The sequence below is a fragment of the Etheostoma spectabile genome, unplaced genomic scaffold (assembly GCF_008692095.1).
Source record: "Etheostoma spectabile isolate EspeVRDwgs_2016 unplaced genomic scaffold, UIUC_Espe_1.0 scaffold00006761, whole genome shotgun sequence".
NCBI lineage: Eukaryota > Metazoa > Chordata > Actinopteri > Perciformes > Percidae > Etheostoma > Etheostoma spectabile.
The window spans coordinates 1-14192 of record NW_022603420.1 but is presented as its reverse complement, the minus strand read 5'-3'; the positions used below and the strand labels follow the sequence as shown (position 1 = coordinate 14192).

The 14192-nt window shown below is 42.6% G+C and overlaps 4 non-coding genes and 1 pseudogene across 4 annotated transcripts; 3 read left to right on the top strand and 2 right to left on the bottom strand.

Annotated features, from left to right (window-relative positions):
- Positions 1-2935: 2935 nt before the first annotated feature.
- Positions 2936-3007, bottom strand: trnaq-cug (transfer RNA glutamine (anticodon CUG)). The gene has a single exon. It is a non-coding gene; the product is annotated as a tRNA-Gln (tRNA).
- A 2065-nt stretch (positions 3008-5072) lies between these two features.
- trnak-uuu (transfer RNA lysine (anticodon UUU)) lies at positions 5073-5145 on the top strand. The gene has a single exon. It is a non-coding gene; the product is annotated as a tRNA-Lys (tRNA).
- A 2969-nt stretch (positions 5146-8114) lies between these two features.
- Positions 8115-8187, bottom strand: trnak-uuu (transfer RNA lysine (anticodon UUU)). The gene has a single exon. It is a non-coding gene; the product is annotated as a tRNA-Lys (tRNA).
- A 1409-nt stretch (positions 8188-9596) lies between these two features.
- Positions 9597-9812, top strand: LOC116678236 (small nucleolar RNA U3). The gene has a single exon (XR_004329201.1). It is a non-coding gene; the product is annotated as a small nucleolar RNA U3 (small nucleolar RNA).
- Positions 9813-12598: 2786 nt separating this feature from the next.
- On the top strand, positions 12599-12833 carry LOC116678238 (uncharacterized; annotated as a pseudogene).
- Positions 12834-14192: the final 1359 nt, after the last annotated feature.

The window sequence follows — 14192 nt, the reverse complement described above, 5'->3', positions numbered from 1 at the left end:
GAATGAGTGTTGAGTCTCAGATCTGCTTCACAGTGCAGAGTGTGTGTGATGGTGACAACTGAACTTTGATTTCAGCAGCTGGTCTTCAGTCATGTTTCTGTCCACAGGAGAGACTCTCAGTCCTGCAGAGGACACAGAGACACTGAGGAACCAGACCAGACCCCAAACCAGGATAGAGAGCTGAGTGAATGTGGTGTTGAAGGTGTGGAGGTGGATCAGTGAGTCAGAGAGGACTGTGTAGAAGGACAGAGAGCCAGCAGGAACGTCCACATACACTGCTACTCTGTTAGAGACAGCAGGAAGTGAGGGCTGTTCTTCTCTTATTGTGCCAGACAGAGTACCACCATCAGACCATTCAGAGTCCAGGAATGATCATTAAATCCAACCCACAGTCTCACTGCCCTCCTTCCTTCTGATTCCTCTGTAACTCACTGATATATCAACCTTCCTCTCCTCTCGACCTCCCAGTAACAGCGACCATCAGACCATCTCTACACAGAAGCTGAGGCAAGATGTCAAATCTGTCTGGATGATCAGGATATGACTGATCCTCCTTCACATTTGTCACCTTCCTGTTGTGGTCAGCAGTTTGAGGTCTCTGTGTACGAGTTTCATCAGATGATGGACCTCTACTATCTGTCCACTAGATGAGCTAACTGACCATCTAATGAGCTAAAGATCAGCAACTTGTACAGCAGCAGGTATCTCTCCAAGTGTCCGTGTGACACAGTACTTTTGTACTTAAGTACATTTAGCTGTTAATATTTACTACCTTAGTACTTTTTTTTTTTCACTGCTTGACATTTACCTTTACATTCTCCGCTCCCTCCCTTTTGGGTGAGGAGAATATCTCCAAATTAAAACAATAAAAGCATCTTTCTCCTGACTGCAGCAGAAATAAATTTAATATCTACTCACATTGTCAACGGGTCTCTGGAGCACAGGCAGCGTCCCACCTGTGTGACCTCATGTTGCAGTGGATTGTGGGATACGCTTCATGCTGGAAGCTGTACTTATATTCTAGCTGAAGAAATAAAGGGATGCATGGGATTACCATAGACTGTAATAATGATTATATTTTAATATTAACGGTCTATGGGATTACCCCCTTTCTGGTTTACATGTCCCTGACTCTGCTGAATTACTTTAGGCCCGGTGTATTATAATCCACCAATAGAAGTATTTTAACTCTGCTGGCCGGCTCCATTGCACGTGTAACGTAAGAGGCTGATGTTCAACACTACGCTTCACCAGAATCACCAAACTGGCGACAGCGGCCAGAGAGCAGCGTGGTGGTGCGTATTGAGAGTTGTCGCTCCTATCCCATCCCGGGCTTCAGTGTTGCCGGGTAGACCTGACACCGGACTCCAGACCAACCAAGAGATCTAATATTGGGGTTTGCAGCTGAGTTAACCACACAGGCCTATTACAGCCAGAACTTAACTATCTGCTCTACAAGCGGACAAACACTATAGTCTGTATGTTTTTTACGAGGTGTGTGCAGCCCTTTCACACAGAAAAGGATCATAAGTGTCTGTATGTCTTTTACATTAAACTACCGATATACAGGAAACGACTTCATGACTGTCAGTGAGCGGATCTGCAGTTTTGGTTTTGAGAGTTTTATTTCTTGTTTCCCTCCCCTGCGTCCTCTGACAACAGCTGACAGTAGATCAACGTTTTCACGATGCTGTGCCAGCTCCAAAAAACTGAAGAAACAACAACATTCCAGGGAACAGATGCTCCGCTAACTAGGGTTAGGCCCAGACTAGCAGCTAGCTTCTACAGCTAATGTTCCCAGCCCAGACTAGAAGCTAGCTTCTTCACACCTAAACAGACCGTATGAGCAGACGTATGTGAATAATTTAGCCCGCCTCCTATATACGTTGTCCTAGGGAAAGGGGGGGGGGGGGGCAATTCATTTTCCCAAGGGCCACATGAGAAACAGGGGCTGTTATGGAGGAAGTATCAAGGTAGTAAGTATTAACAGCTAAAAGTACAACGTATACGTTGATGTATGTCACATGGAGGCCACTTGGAGAGATACCTGCTGCTGTACAAGCTGCTGATCTTTAGCTCATTAGATGGTCAGTTAGCTCCATCTAGTGGACAGATAGTAGAACTCCATCATCTGAGGGGGGACTTCTCTCACACTGACTGGCTCTGGGAACAGGTTGGACAGGTTCTGACGTCTCTCTGACTCTGAAGTTATGAAGATGTCACGGCGTCATCGGATCAAATGCACATCAACACCAGAAATTCATACGTTGTAGAATTATTCTATTAATGTCAAGAAGTAACACAGTTGTAGAGAAAGACATCCCTTATACGTATATCTGGTGAGGGGACATTCACATTGTTCACTCAGTTTGGAACATTTAATACACACTGGACAGTGAGGTATTGGCAGAGGTGGAAAATAAGGAAATACATTACTTACGCTACTGTAATGAGCAGTTTTGTTGTGTATTTTTCAAGTATCTTTTAAAATGTACTTGATTTTAAGGTGAGGATTGTATTTTGCTACATTACAAATCCTATATTGAAGACCCATCTCTTCTGTTCTGCCTATCCTTAGTTTTTTATTTTATTTATATTTTTTTATCTACTGTGTCTAATCTACCAAACAACAATAACTGGAGAGTATCCATTTAAACATGGCCGACTTCCAGTATGTCAGTAATGAAGAGAGGAATGTTTGGACATATTACAGATTCATTTTATTTTGATTAAACCTTTATTTAACCAGGAACAATCCCATTGAGCAACAGTAACTCTTCTTCCAGGGAGTCCTGCCAAGACAGACGGCAATAAGTTTTAATACACAAAAGACAGGACAATGGTTCCATTCTACACCACAAATCTCTATAGATACTACAACACAAACAAGATATTACACTTAACTTCAACCGAAGCATACATGAAACTTAAAAACAGGTTCCACTGAGATTTGAACTCAGATTGCTGGATTCAGAGTCCAGAGTGCTAACCATTACACCATGGAACCTTTAAAAGTGTTGCAAGGTTTGCTAGGCAGTTTCTTTTATAATATCCACATGTGTGCTATTGTAGGCACACAACGATCACAACAAAGATGAAAAAGCAACAATTACAGGCCAAATTAAGTCATTTAGTTAGCTAAGCGTTCAGAGGATGTGGGACAAAGCGAGTAAAGAGCAGGTTTTCAAAAAGTAGAATGGGAGCCAGAGTGTTCAGCTCCTCTCCTGTGGAACCAGGTTCCAGTTTGGGTTCAGGAGGCAGACTCCATCTCCACATGTAAGAGTAGGCTTAAGACTTTCCTCTTTGATAAATCCTATAGGTAGGGCTGGCTTGGTGAGTCCTGAACCATCCCTTAGTTGTGCTGCTATAGGCCTAGACTGCCGGGGGACTTCCCATGATGCACTAGGTACCTCTCTCCTCCTCCGTCTCTCTCCATCTGTATGCAACCTCATATGCCTTTGAGATACAAGAACTTCTTCACTTGCGTAAATAGCCTATTTGTGCAAACAAAAGGTGGAAACAGATGATCTTAAGTGTAGGCTTTGGTGATTTATTACCCCTAAAGTGTCTGCCAGTGCTTAGCATTATTAGCACCACCCTCAAACCATCTGAGCTAACCGGCCTGCTTTTTAAGTGTTTGAAAAAGAAAGATTTCCGGAAACAAACCAGGCGAAATCAAGCAAAATGGGCCAGTTCTGGATGGGCTACCTGGTTGTGTATGGTTTGTAGGGACTGCATATGTTTTCGGCCTTGCAAAAAAGACATGGGAATCCAAGCCAAGATGCTACATGCTCTCCATTCTATATCTGGAAGTAGACAGGAGTTTCTAACCACGAAAGGACTCGAACCCTCAATCTTCTGAGCCGAAGTCAGACACCTTGTCCATAAGGCCACATGGTTACAAAAAAAGGAATATTTCCAAATCTGAATTGCCACGGTTTATCTGAAATTCAAGCGCAAGGTAACATTTGTAAAAAGGCAGACTAATTAGGTGGCCAGTTAGCTTTTGGTGAAGGAAATAGATTGAATGCTAGGCACATTAGTTACCTGTGACTCATATTTGCACTTACTGAGTAGACAACCTTACAACTGTATGGTTTTTGGCCTTGCTACAAAAGACGTGGAAAGTAGAGCTATAGAGATTGAGACTTGTTTTGCGCTAATGGCCATTTGTGCATAAAAAAGGTGGATACAGATGATCTTGGGCGTAGGGTTTGGCGATTTTAGTACCCCTAAAGTGTCTGCCGGTGCTTAGCATTTTTAGCACCACACTCAAACAATCTGAGCTAACCGGCCTGCTTTTTAACTGTTTAAAAAGAACAGATGTCCAGAAACAATTAAGGCCAAATTGAGCAAAATTGGCCGAGTTCTGGATGAGCTGGATGAGTTGTACACTTTGGCAATTCTGAACACTTTCAGACACTGTTGTCTCATGTAAGTAACATGCACAAGTCTTTAAAAAGAAATGTGGCTGTTTTTCATGCAGTTTGCATCATAACAATGCGGGTGCTATCTCTAAATGAACAATGGGCAACCTACATCCATCTTGTTAGCACCCAAATCTCTGTTCTGATCTCCCTGCTTGGATGGCAAGTCATCTGGTGGATTTTTCCCGTCAAGAGGAAGCGGATCAAGAGGGAGTGTTGTTTTATTGTACCCACTAGCAATAAAGTTTATTTGTCTAGAGCCGTAAAATTGCATTAGGTTATCAACATTTTGGGCAAAAAAGAATACCACAGCTCAAGTCCCTGGTAAGGCAACAGCTTGATTCTGGGATATGTATGAAGTGCTCACTGTTGTCATCTGTCATGCAGGTTTGCAGGATGTTCACAGTCTGCTAGTGGCCATGATGAGTTTTGACTTTGAGTTTTTTAATCGTTTTGGCCAATTTAGCCAATTTTCAACCAGTTTGTGCAATAACATTTGGTGTTCTCAGGCAATGTGCAAATTATGGTCTACCCTCCTGCTGTCCAGAAGACCGTGATCATGGCAACAGCTTAATGGTCTTCATTTACTTGCACTTTAATTTGTAGTTCAGGAGATTGTTTTTCCCACAGTCCTTTATTTTAGAAGCCTGGGTAGCTCAGTTGGTAGAGCATCAGACTTTTAATCTGAGGGTCCAGGGTTCAAGTCCCTGTTCAGGTGTAGAGTTGAGGTTCTTGAACACTTCAGATACTGCCATATTGTTTGTGTTCCATCCATAAGTCTTTAAAAAAGAATTGTGGCTGTTTTTCAAGCAGGTTTGCATCATAATAATGTTGCTGGTAAGTCTAAATGTACAATAGGCAACCTACGTCCATCTTGCAAGCACCCAAATCTCTGTACTCATCTCCCTGCTTGGATAGAAGGTCATCTGGTGCATTTTTCTTGTCACGAGGGCTAAGTGCTGTGGTGCTGGTGTCGTGTTGAGCGAAAAAGAAAGAATGGTCTTCATTTACTTGCACTTTAATTTGTAATTCTGGAGATTGTTTTTGTTGTATTTGAACCCACACCTCCAGTGGAGACTGCGACCTGAACGCAGCACCTTGGACCGCTCGGCCATCCTGACTGATCCAACAGAACTTCAGTAGGACCTGTCTCAAAATCATAATATAGTAAATTAAACATGTCATGATATAGTAGGTTCTCAATCATGAGAACCTGCTATATCATGACATGTCTGACGGGCGCTACCTATACCATCCAAAGACTGAGACTGCAGCAGTATGTTCAATGCCCGTATATGTTAATGTATTCATATTTTCGTTATTTTCACAATGTTTATTCTTCTCATCGGGTAGGATTGCATTTTTCTTAGGCGGCATATTCCCCTGGGCCTGGTGGTATCTGGCTGCACCAGAGCACCTGGGATGTCAGGCTTTAAATCCCCACCTCTGAAAAGTGCCGCTTCTTAGCCGGATTATGTCTGGCCATGTCATAAATAATAGAGGCGAGGCCTCAAAACTGAGAATGTATTGGGGCGTGATATTTAAATTACAATCGTTTCTAGCCGCTGCATTTATCAATGTACGATCATTCTTACGCTCTGATTGGTGTGATACGAACGTTTCATGAATCTCACGTGAAGCCTGTCGTACGTTAGGTTAATAAATGAGGGCCATTAGCTCTAAGGATGTGCTTCAAAACATAACTGAAGTGGACACACTAATGAGTAGCACAATGGTGCAATCTGTTTACCTTGTCATAAGCTAAAGCCTTTCCCAAGCTAAAAGAAAACAAGGTGCTCTTCTGCAAAAGCACAGCTGGGAGTGCTTGAGAGTCCTTTGAGGTACAGGTCCTTTTAGGCTGAGATGCTTCGGGTGTGTTAAGGTGTGAGCCCAAATAGTTGTTGAACGACAAAGACAAGACAGCGATCAGGTGATAGAACCGGGGTATTGATGTCCCATCCATGCAACCGATGGATATGATCAAACCTGTAAACATCACTGGAAAGTCAGCATTACTACAGGATCCTGACAGGGTAGTGGATGTCAATTTTTTAATCTGCCAGAACACTTTTTATGGGCTGTCAACAACTTTTCCAGCATTTTATCATGATTCACCTTACCATGGAAATCAGCGTTAGCAGAGGATAGTTTCAATCCATCACCTCTAGGTCAGAGGCCCAGGACGCTTCCATTGTGCCAATCTGCTGAAAGTCACCCCAGATGGGACTTGAACCCACAAATTTACATCTCCAAAGCTCACCAGGTCAGGAGAAATGAAATGAAACAGTAACCTTGACCTTTGACCTCCAAAATCGAAATCAGTTCATCCGCGACTAAGAGTGGTTATGTATGCCACATTTAAAGTGCTTCCCTCTAGGCGTTCAGGGATATTGCATTCACAAGAATCGGATGGACAGACATGAGGACACAGTCACCTTGACATTGAACCTTTGACCTCCAAAATCTCATCAATTAATGTGAATGTTTTTGCAAACTTTGAAGGAACACAAACATGGGCGTTGTGATAAGATGGTGCTGTCTATCGTTGTTTCTGAAATCAACAATACCTTCTAAAGTTGAATAGCTATTGCGTACCCGGTAATATTAGAGAAGAGCTCTCGATGCCACTGTAGGCGGACAATTTAGAAAATTAAGTTACTTTACACTTTAAACTGTTACATCTCCTCTGAATTACCATCTGCAAATTTCCAAGCCTCGTTGGCATGCCGACCACCATCTACAGTAAGTAAATCACTGGCTACCTATTCATGAGAACCTCATACCTTTTACCAGGTTCAGGTGGTTAATAGTTATGGTCAAATGAAGCTTCATAAAGCTTTCTGAACTATGTTCTTCATTTTCTGAACGCATTCACTCAGTAGTGTTTTATTATTGGTTGTGCATCTGTGATTGCCCTAGAGGTCTCTCAGTCCAGCACCTCTCCCGCTCATCTTTGTTAGTTTTACACTGTCCAGCATAAATCACTGACACCATACCTCACACTCATCCATGCATACACCTTGCATACATGTATACAACCTTTGCACACGGTCTTTTGTCTCCCCTTTTCATGGGGTCATGACAAAGCATCTAGTGTTGATCTTAGCCTTTGTGTGAGTACATATGTCTCCACAAACATTGTTTTTATTAAGATTGACGACCAATGGTTAGTTTTTCTGAGATTTTCCCAACCATTGCAATGCCTTTCATAGCCTCGTTGGCGCAGTAGGCAGCGCGTCAGTCTCATAATCTGAAGGTCGTGAGTTCAACCCTCACACGGGCAGTGTTTTTAAAAAACTAAAAACACTACTGCTGCTAACAGTGACAGGTGGTTGAACACAAGCACATGAATGAAATTTGTCATTCTTTGGTTATTTCTGAGATTGATACAATGAAAGGAATTATTTAAGAGTCGTAGCAAACCAATGAAAGGGTTATAGAACATATGTGGTATGTCCTTGGACATACTATCCAAGCAGGGGATGAGTACAGATATTTGGGTGCTAGCAAGATGGATGTAGGTTCCCCATAGTTGTTCATTTAGACTTACCAGCAACATTGTTATGATATACGACTCTTTTTAAAGACTTGCGCATGGAACACACATGATATGATAGCATCTGAATTTGTCCATGTCCATACAAGCACGTCAAATGGACAACTCATCTAGCAGAATGTGCAACTCTACGCCTGAACAGGGACTTGAACCCTGGACCCTCAGATTAAAAGTCTGATGCTCTACCAACTGAGCTACCCAGGCTTCAAAAGCAAGTGACTGTGGAAAAAACCATCTGCTGAACTACAGATTAAAGTGCAAGTAAATGAAGACCATTGAGCTGTTGCCATGATCACGGTCTTCTGGACAGCAGGAGGGTAGACCATAATTTGCACAATGCAACACCAAATGTTATTGCACAAACTGGTTGAAAATTGGCCAAAAAGGTTAATTAAAAAGCTCAAAGTCACAACTCATCATGGCGACTAGCAGACTGTGAACATCCTGCAAACCTGCATGACAGATGACGTTAGCGAGCACTTCATACATATCCCAGAATCAAGCTGTTGCCTTACCAGGGACTTGAGCTGTGGTTTTCTTTTTCGCTGAAAACGTTGATAACCTAATGCAATTTTATGGCTCCAGACAAATAAACTTTACTGCTAGTTGGTACAATAAAACAACTCTCCCTCTTGATCAGCTTCCTCTTGACGGAAAAAATCCACCAGATGACTTGCCATCCAAGCAGGGAGATCAGCACAGAGATTTGGGTGCCATCAAGATGGATGTAGGTTGCCCATTGATCATTTAGAGATAGCACCCGCATTGTTATGATGCAAACCTGCATGAAAAACAGTCACATTTCTTTTTAAAGACTTGTGCATGTTACTTAAATGATACAGTGTCTGAAAGTGTTAAGGATTGCCAAAGTGTACAATTTATCATGGCATCAAGCAAAATGTGCAACTGCATGCCTGAACAGGGACTTGAACCCTGGACCCTCAGAATAAAAGTCTGATGCTCTACCACTGAGCTACCGATGCTTCTAAAAAGAGGGCTGTGGGAAAAAGAAGTGCCGTTATTGCTTCCTAAACCCAACCGTCCCATTGTTGTCCCGCGTGTCATGGTTAACACAAATATGCCCGTTTCGTTATTTCGTTAATTATTTGGCTGCTGGCTTTTCCTCCTCTTCCTCATCCCAGTCAGTCGCCGTAGTTCTAGTGCCAGGCTGAGACTTCGCTCCCCAGTGTGACGTCATCGCCGAATTGACTTAATAAACCAGCGAATACTAAAAATTACCAAAAACTGACTTTTAACATTATTTGGAGACATTTAAAAAATGATATAAATACATATCTTGAGTGCTTTTTGTACCCAATAATCAACAGTGGTGGTTAACCCGCAACATTCTGAGACCAATTAATGCAAAGAAAGGACTGGAGCATTTATTGGAGAGAATAAGTAGGCTGACACTGAAGTATTGAGACAACAGTGACTGAAAATCTAATTCAATCTACATATCGGTCTTCTTAAAGATCTAAATAGATTTTCTCACCTCAGAGTCATCTGGAGCACGTAACGATTAGCTTCTGTCCCTCTGAACCCTGAGTGACAATCACCCTGCAGTGAATGAGATGCAGTTCCCCCCCCCCCCCCCCCCCCTCAGCCTAACCAAGACTATACTTTCAGGGATCATTTCTAGAGTTTCTGACTTGGGGAATGTGTTTCTAAAGTGTTTGGTCTCACTGACCACGATGATGAGTCGTGATATTCCTTTCTGAGCGTGAGGCTGACAGAGAGTAATGATTCACTTCATATGTTCTCTGTCATTGATGATTGTTCTTTGCTTCTTTATGGAGTATTGAAGAAGGGAATATGTTCAGAGTGGTAGTAGCAGGTATGTGGAAAACTAACACGTGTGAAAGTAATAAAACATACTAAGCTTTCTATTTAACTGAAGTTATAGTCAGTCTTGAAGAATGTCCAGTCCATGCTGGACAAGGTTACTTGAAAGGGTTAACACCTACTTTCTTGACTTTGTAATGCCTTATGTCCGGTGTAAAAACGTAAACTGAGTTAAGCCATAATTCATTTTTATTTCTACCTTTGCTTTTCCTACTTTGACATGTCAAAAAGGTGCGTTGTTTGAAAGCCCATCTCTACACATCCATGTTCCACTCCCACAGGTGTTTCCACTTGACTAATCAGACTGTGTGGCCTTTACAGGCTCAGCTTGATTGACATGTATTAAAGGGGTGGAACGGTACACTGAAGTCCCGGTGGACGGGATGGCATGTTGGAACGAGGTTTGAGTACATACAGCAAATACTTGAAGCCAGGTTACTCTACGAGTGGATACGGGGCATTGAAGGTGACGTGTAAATCCTGATTGATTCACTGATTTTTTGGCCCTATTTGTATTTGGATCTAAAGGCTGGTTAAGCACTGTAGGGAGGAGACGTTGGACAGTTTTTTTTGTCTCGTTCCAGTGATTGGCATGTCTGGGTGATGGCGTTGGATATGTGTTAGCATGTGGGATGTATTTCCACTCACGTACCAACAACGCCGACACACAGTCCTCGTTTTATCCACCACTTTCTCACCTGTACTACTGGAACTGACTGGGAAACCAAAGTTTCCCCGTGGGTCGCCACCACTCGCCGTAGGAGAGGCTGCTCTTCCTTAGTGCTGCTGGCTCTGACTCATATGAAGGGAAATATGGGGCCAAAGGTGAGAGTTTGCAGAACAAAAAAATCTGAACTTATGTGTTTAAATTTGCACTTGTAAAAATAAAATTTGCACTTGCAAAAATATTCACCCACGTGTGATCTTAATTTGATGTCACACAATGGAAAAAAACACGAGAGCTTGTAAAAAAAATCTGAATTTGTAATTTGCACATGTAGAAAATATTCACACACCGGTTTTCTGAATGTGAAGTTACAGGAAAAATATTCACAAATGTGTAGATTGATATTTCCATGAACAGAATGACAGCTGCAAGCGTGCAGTGCAACATTTACTCATGTACTTTTTTTCATTCACAACCACAACTCAGTGATGACAACCTCTCAAACTAAATTGTACCTGTGGACTGAGTCTGTGAAGCTCTGAGCCAACAGGACGGGGGGGGGGGGGAAATCAGGGTTCTATCACCAGATGAGGGACATCTCTGTCTGTCTTATTTATGTAGCATGGAAGCTACCGTTAGCTAACTAGCCACGGCCGGGCCAACTCACAATCAGACTGAAAATGTTCTTGAAAAAATGCTATTAAACAGTAAAAAAAACTAAAAATAACACTAATATATTTCTTGTCCTGCCAATGCACCACCTGTCTGTACTTTGTATATCAAATTGCACTTTCTGGTTAGACACAAAATGCATTTCCTTGTCTTTGTACTTGTACAATAAAGTTGAATCTAATCTAATAAAAAAAAAAAGATGGATGTCTTTGCACAAGAGCAGTACACACAAGTATGCGCCGTTTGGGACGTCATTTTCTCTAACTCCAGTAACTGTGTGCTCAGCAACTTCCTATTATTTAACCCTCTGAGGACTAGGTCATTTTCATAGCTCATTGTCCGTCTGCTTCTATTTTCTATAAAGCTTGTAAAACATAACCGGGTTTCTACAGTCAAGATATCAACATCATTTCTTTCAGAACAAACTGGTTATTAGAATATTTGTGCTGCACTGAGGTCACTTGAATGTTAAAAACGGTTGTAGGACCTTAAAGGGAACATGAATCTTCCAGATATGTATTGATATCACACCAGAGCAGTACGAGCTGAGCAGTCTCCTCTAAAACACTTCTCATAAGTCCTGGGAGTCACACTGGGAAGAAATAAACAGAACTTATACAACTATGCATTTATTGTTAGCTTAATTTACCCAACAGAACAGCTTCGGAGTCACTGGAATGAGTTGAATGGTGGTCGTCTCGCTCCCCCCTAGCACCTGTGAGCTGGACCCCCCCCCCCCTTGCAACTTTCAGTCAGCGAGTCGCCGTCTCAGCGGAAGTGTAGCATGATATCAGGTCTTGCTAACAAGGTAGCGATGGATTTCTTTTGGTGTTTTTCACAGCATTGCCATGACTGAGCCGGAAAAAGGGAAACAGAAACTTAAGAAGCATTGTTGGAGGAACAGAGAAAGAGGAAACTGCAGACTGGCCGAGGGAGGAGTCAGACACAAGGAAACAGAGGAGCCGCCAATATCTATTCAGAACCTGGAGGTGGAGCTCAATAGACAATACCTGCGAGCAAAAACGAGAAAACAGCCAAGAAATGGCCAGAACTGCATTGCTCCCCTTTAATTGAAGTGTTTTCCTCTTCACTGAGGTGTGGAGGTTGGAACAGTAGCTGAAGTCTAAATGCAGCAGGTTCAACCATCCTTTGGTCTGGGAATGAAGAACTTGGTTGTTGTTTAGAACCAGTATTAACGCAAAGAAATGAGTGGAGCATTTATTGTAGAGAATAAGTTGGCTGACACTGAAGTATTGAGACAACAGTGACTGAAAATCTAATTCAATCTACATATCGGTCTTCTTAAAGATCTAAATAGATTTTCTCACCTCAGTCATCTGGAGCACGTAACGATTAGCTTCTGTCCCTCTGAACCCTGAGTGACAATCACTCTGCAGTGAATGAGATGCAGTTCCCCCCCTCAGTCTAAACAAGACTATACTTTCAGGGATCATTTCTAGAGTTTCTGACTTGAGGAATGTGTTTCTAAAGTGTTTGGTCTCGCTGACCACGATGATGAGTTGTGATTTCCTTTCTGAGCTGTGATATTCCTTTCTGAGCGTGAAGTTGACAGAGAGTAATGATTCACTTCATATGCTCTCTGTCATTGATGATCGTTCTTTGTTTCTTTATGGAATATTGAGGAAGGGAATATGATCAGAGTGGTATTAGTAGATGTGTGGAAAACTAATTTGAACAAACATAATAAAATGTGCTAGGCTATTTAATTAACTACAGTTATTGCCAATCTTGAAGTATTTGTCTTGTCCATGGTGGACAATGTTACTGAAAGACATTAGGCTTACCTCATTAACCTCCACCAGGGAAATTGACGACAAACCCCCATCATCCTCCACCTCTGCCTCTGCCACAGAGGACGTTCAGCTGGATTTAGGAGTTCCTCAAAGTGCTCCTTCCACCGCTCTATTACCTCCTCAGTTGAGGTCAACAGCGTCCCATCCTTACTGTACACAGCTTGGATGATTACTCGCTTCCCTCTCCTGAGATTAGATTAGATTAGATTCAACTTTATTGTCATCACACATGTACAGGTACAATGCAACGAAATACAGTTTAGAGAGTTTAGAGAGCCTCCGAGCCGCAGCTAGTGAAAGCGCCGCCACATGCACTCTGAAAAGGATATATGCAGACAGCAGGATAATACAAGACATAACATAATGCACAAGACTACATACATGAAGGAATAATTGGTGTATGGTGTCTGTGGATGTGATGCGTGTGAGACACAAACTGTGTGGGTTGTTGAAAAACAGCTCAGTTCAGTCCGGCCTTGACTGTGAGTGTGTGTGCGTGTGTATGTGAAATGTGAGACAGACTGACTGCACTGTGCAAAACAGCCCAGTTCAGCCCGGCCTTGACCATGGACGTGAGGTGGAAACACAAGAAAGAAAGAAACAAGGCAGTCAGACGGATCTGGGGCTGGTTCGGGGGGGTGGTGTATGGTGTGTGTGTGAGAATGAGTTGTGTGTGTAAATGTAGCGCATCAGACTGTCTGTGTTGGTAAAAGTTCAGTCATCTGCGTGACCTTGGAGAGATAAGCCAGTGCAAGGGAAAGGATAGAATGTCAGCTGCAAATTGTTTTCCCGCTTCGGGCAGAAAAGGGGGGGGGAAACAGTGGATCAATTTCAATCCAATTTAGGGTGACTCGGTGGAATTTGTACAAATCAATGTCCATCAATCAGTTGTCACCGACCTCAACGTCATACAAGCATCCATATCACGTAGTGATTTTTGCAGTCCATCTACCTTCTCTGCCAGTCCGGTGGTCACACGAAGCAACTCCACCGACTGAGCCTGTTGGTATCAATCCCCTACTGCGCTTCCACGGTCCGGTCTGAGATGTTACGAGACAGTTCACAGGACTGGTTAGCCCTTAGATGTAAAACCTTCATCCCCTCAATCACTCCATTTAGGCACTCTTTAAGTTCCCCAGACAGCTGGTGGGTGAATTTGCTGGCGGCTGTCTTACCAATTTTCCGATAGGTCAGCTAGACCCCAAGCCGAT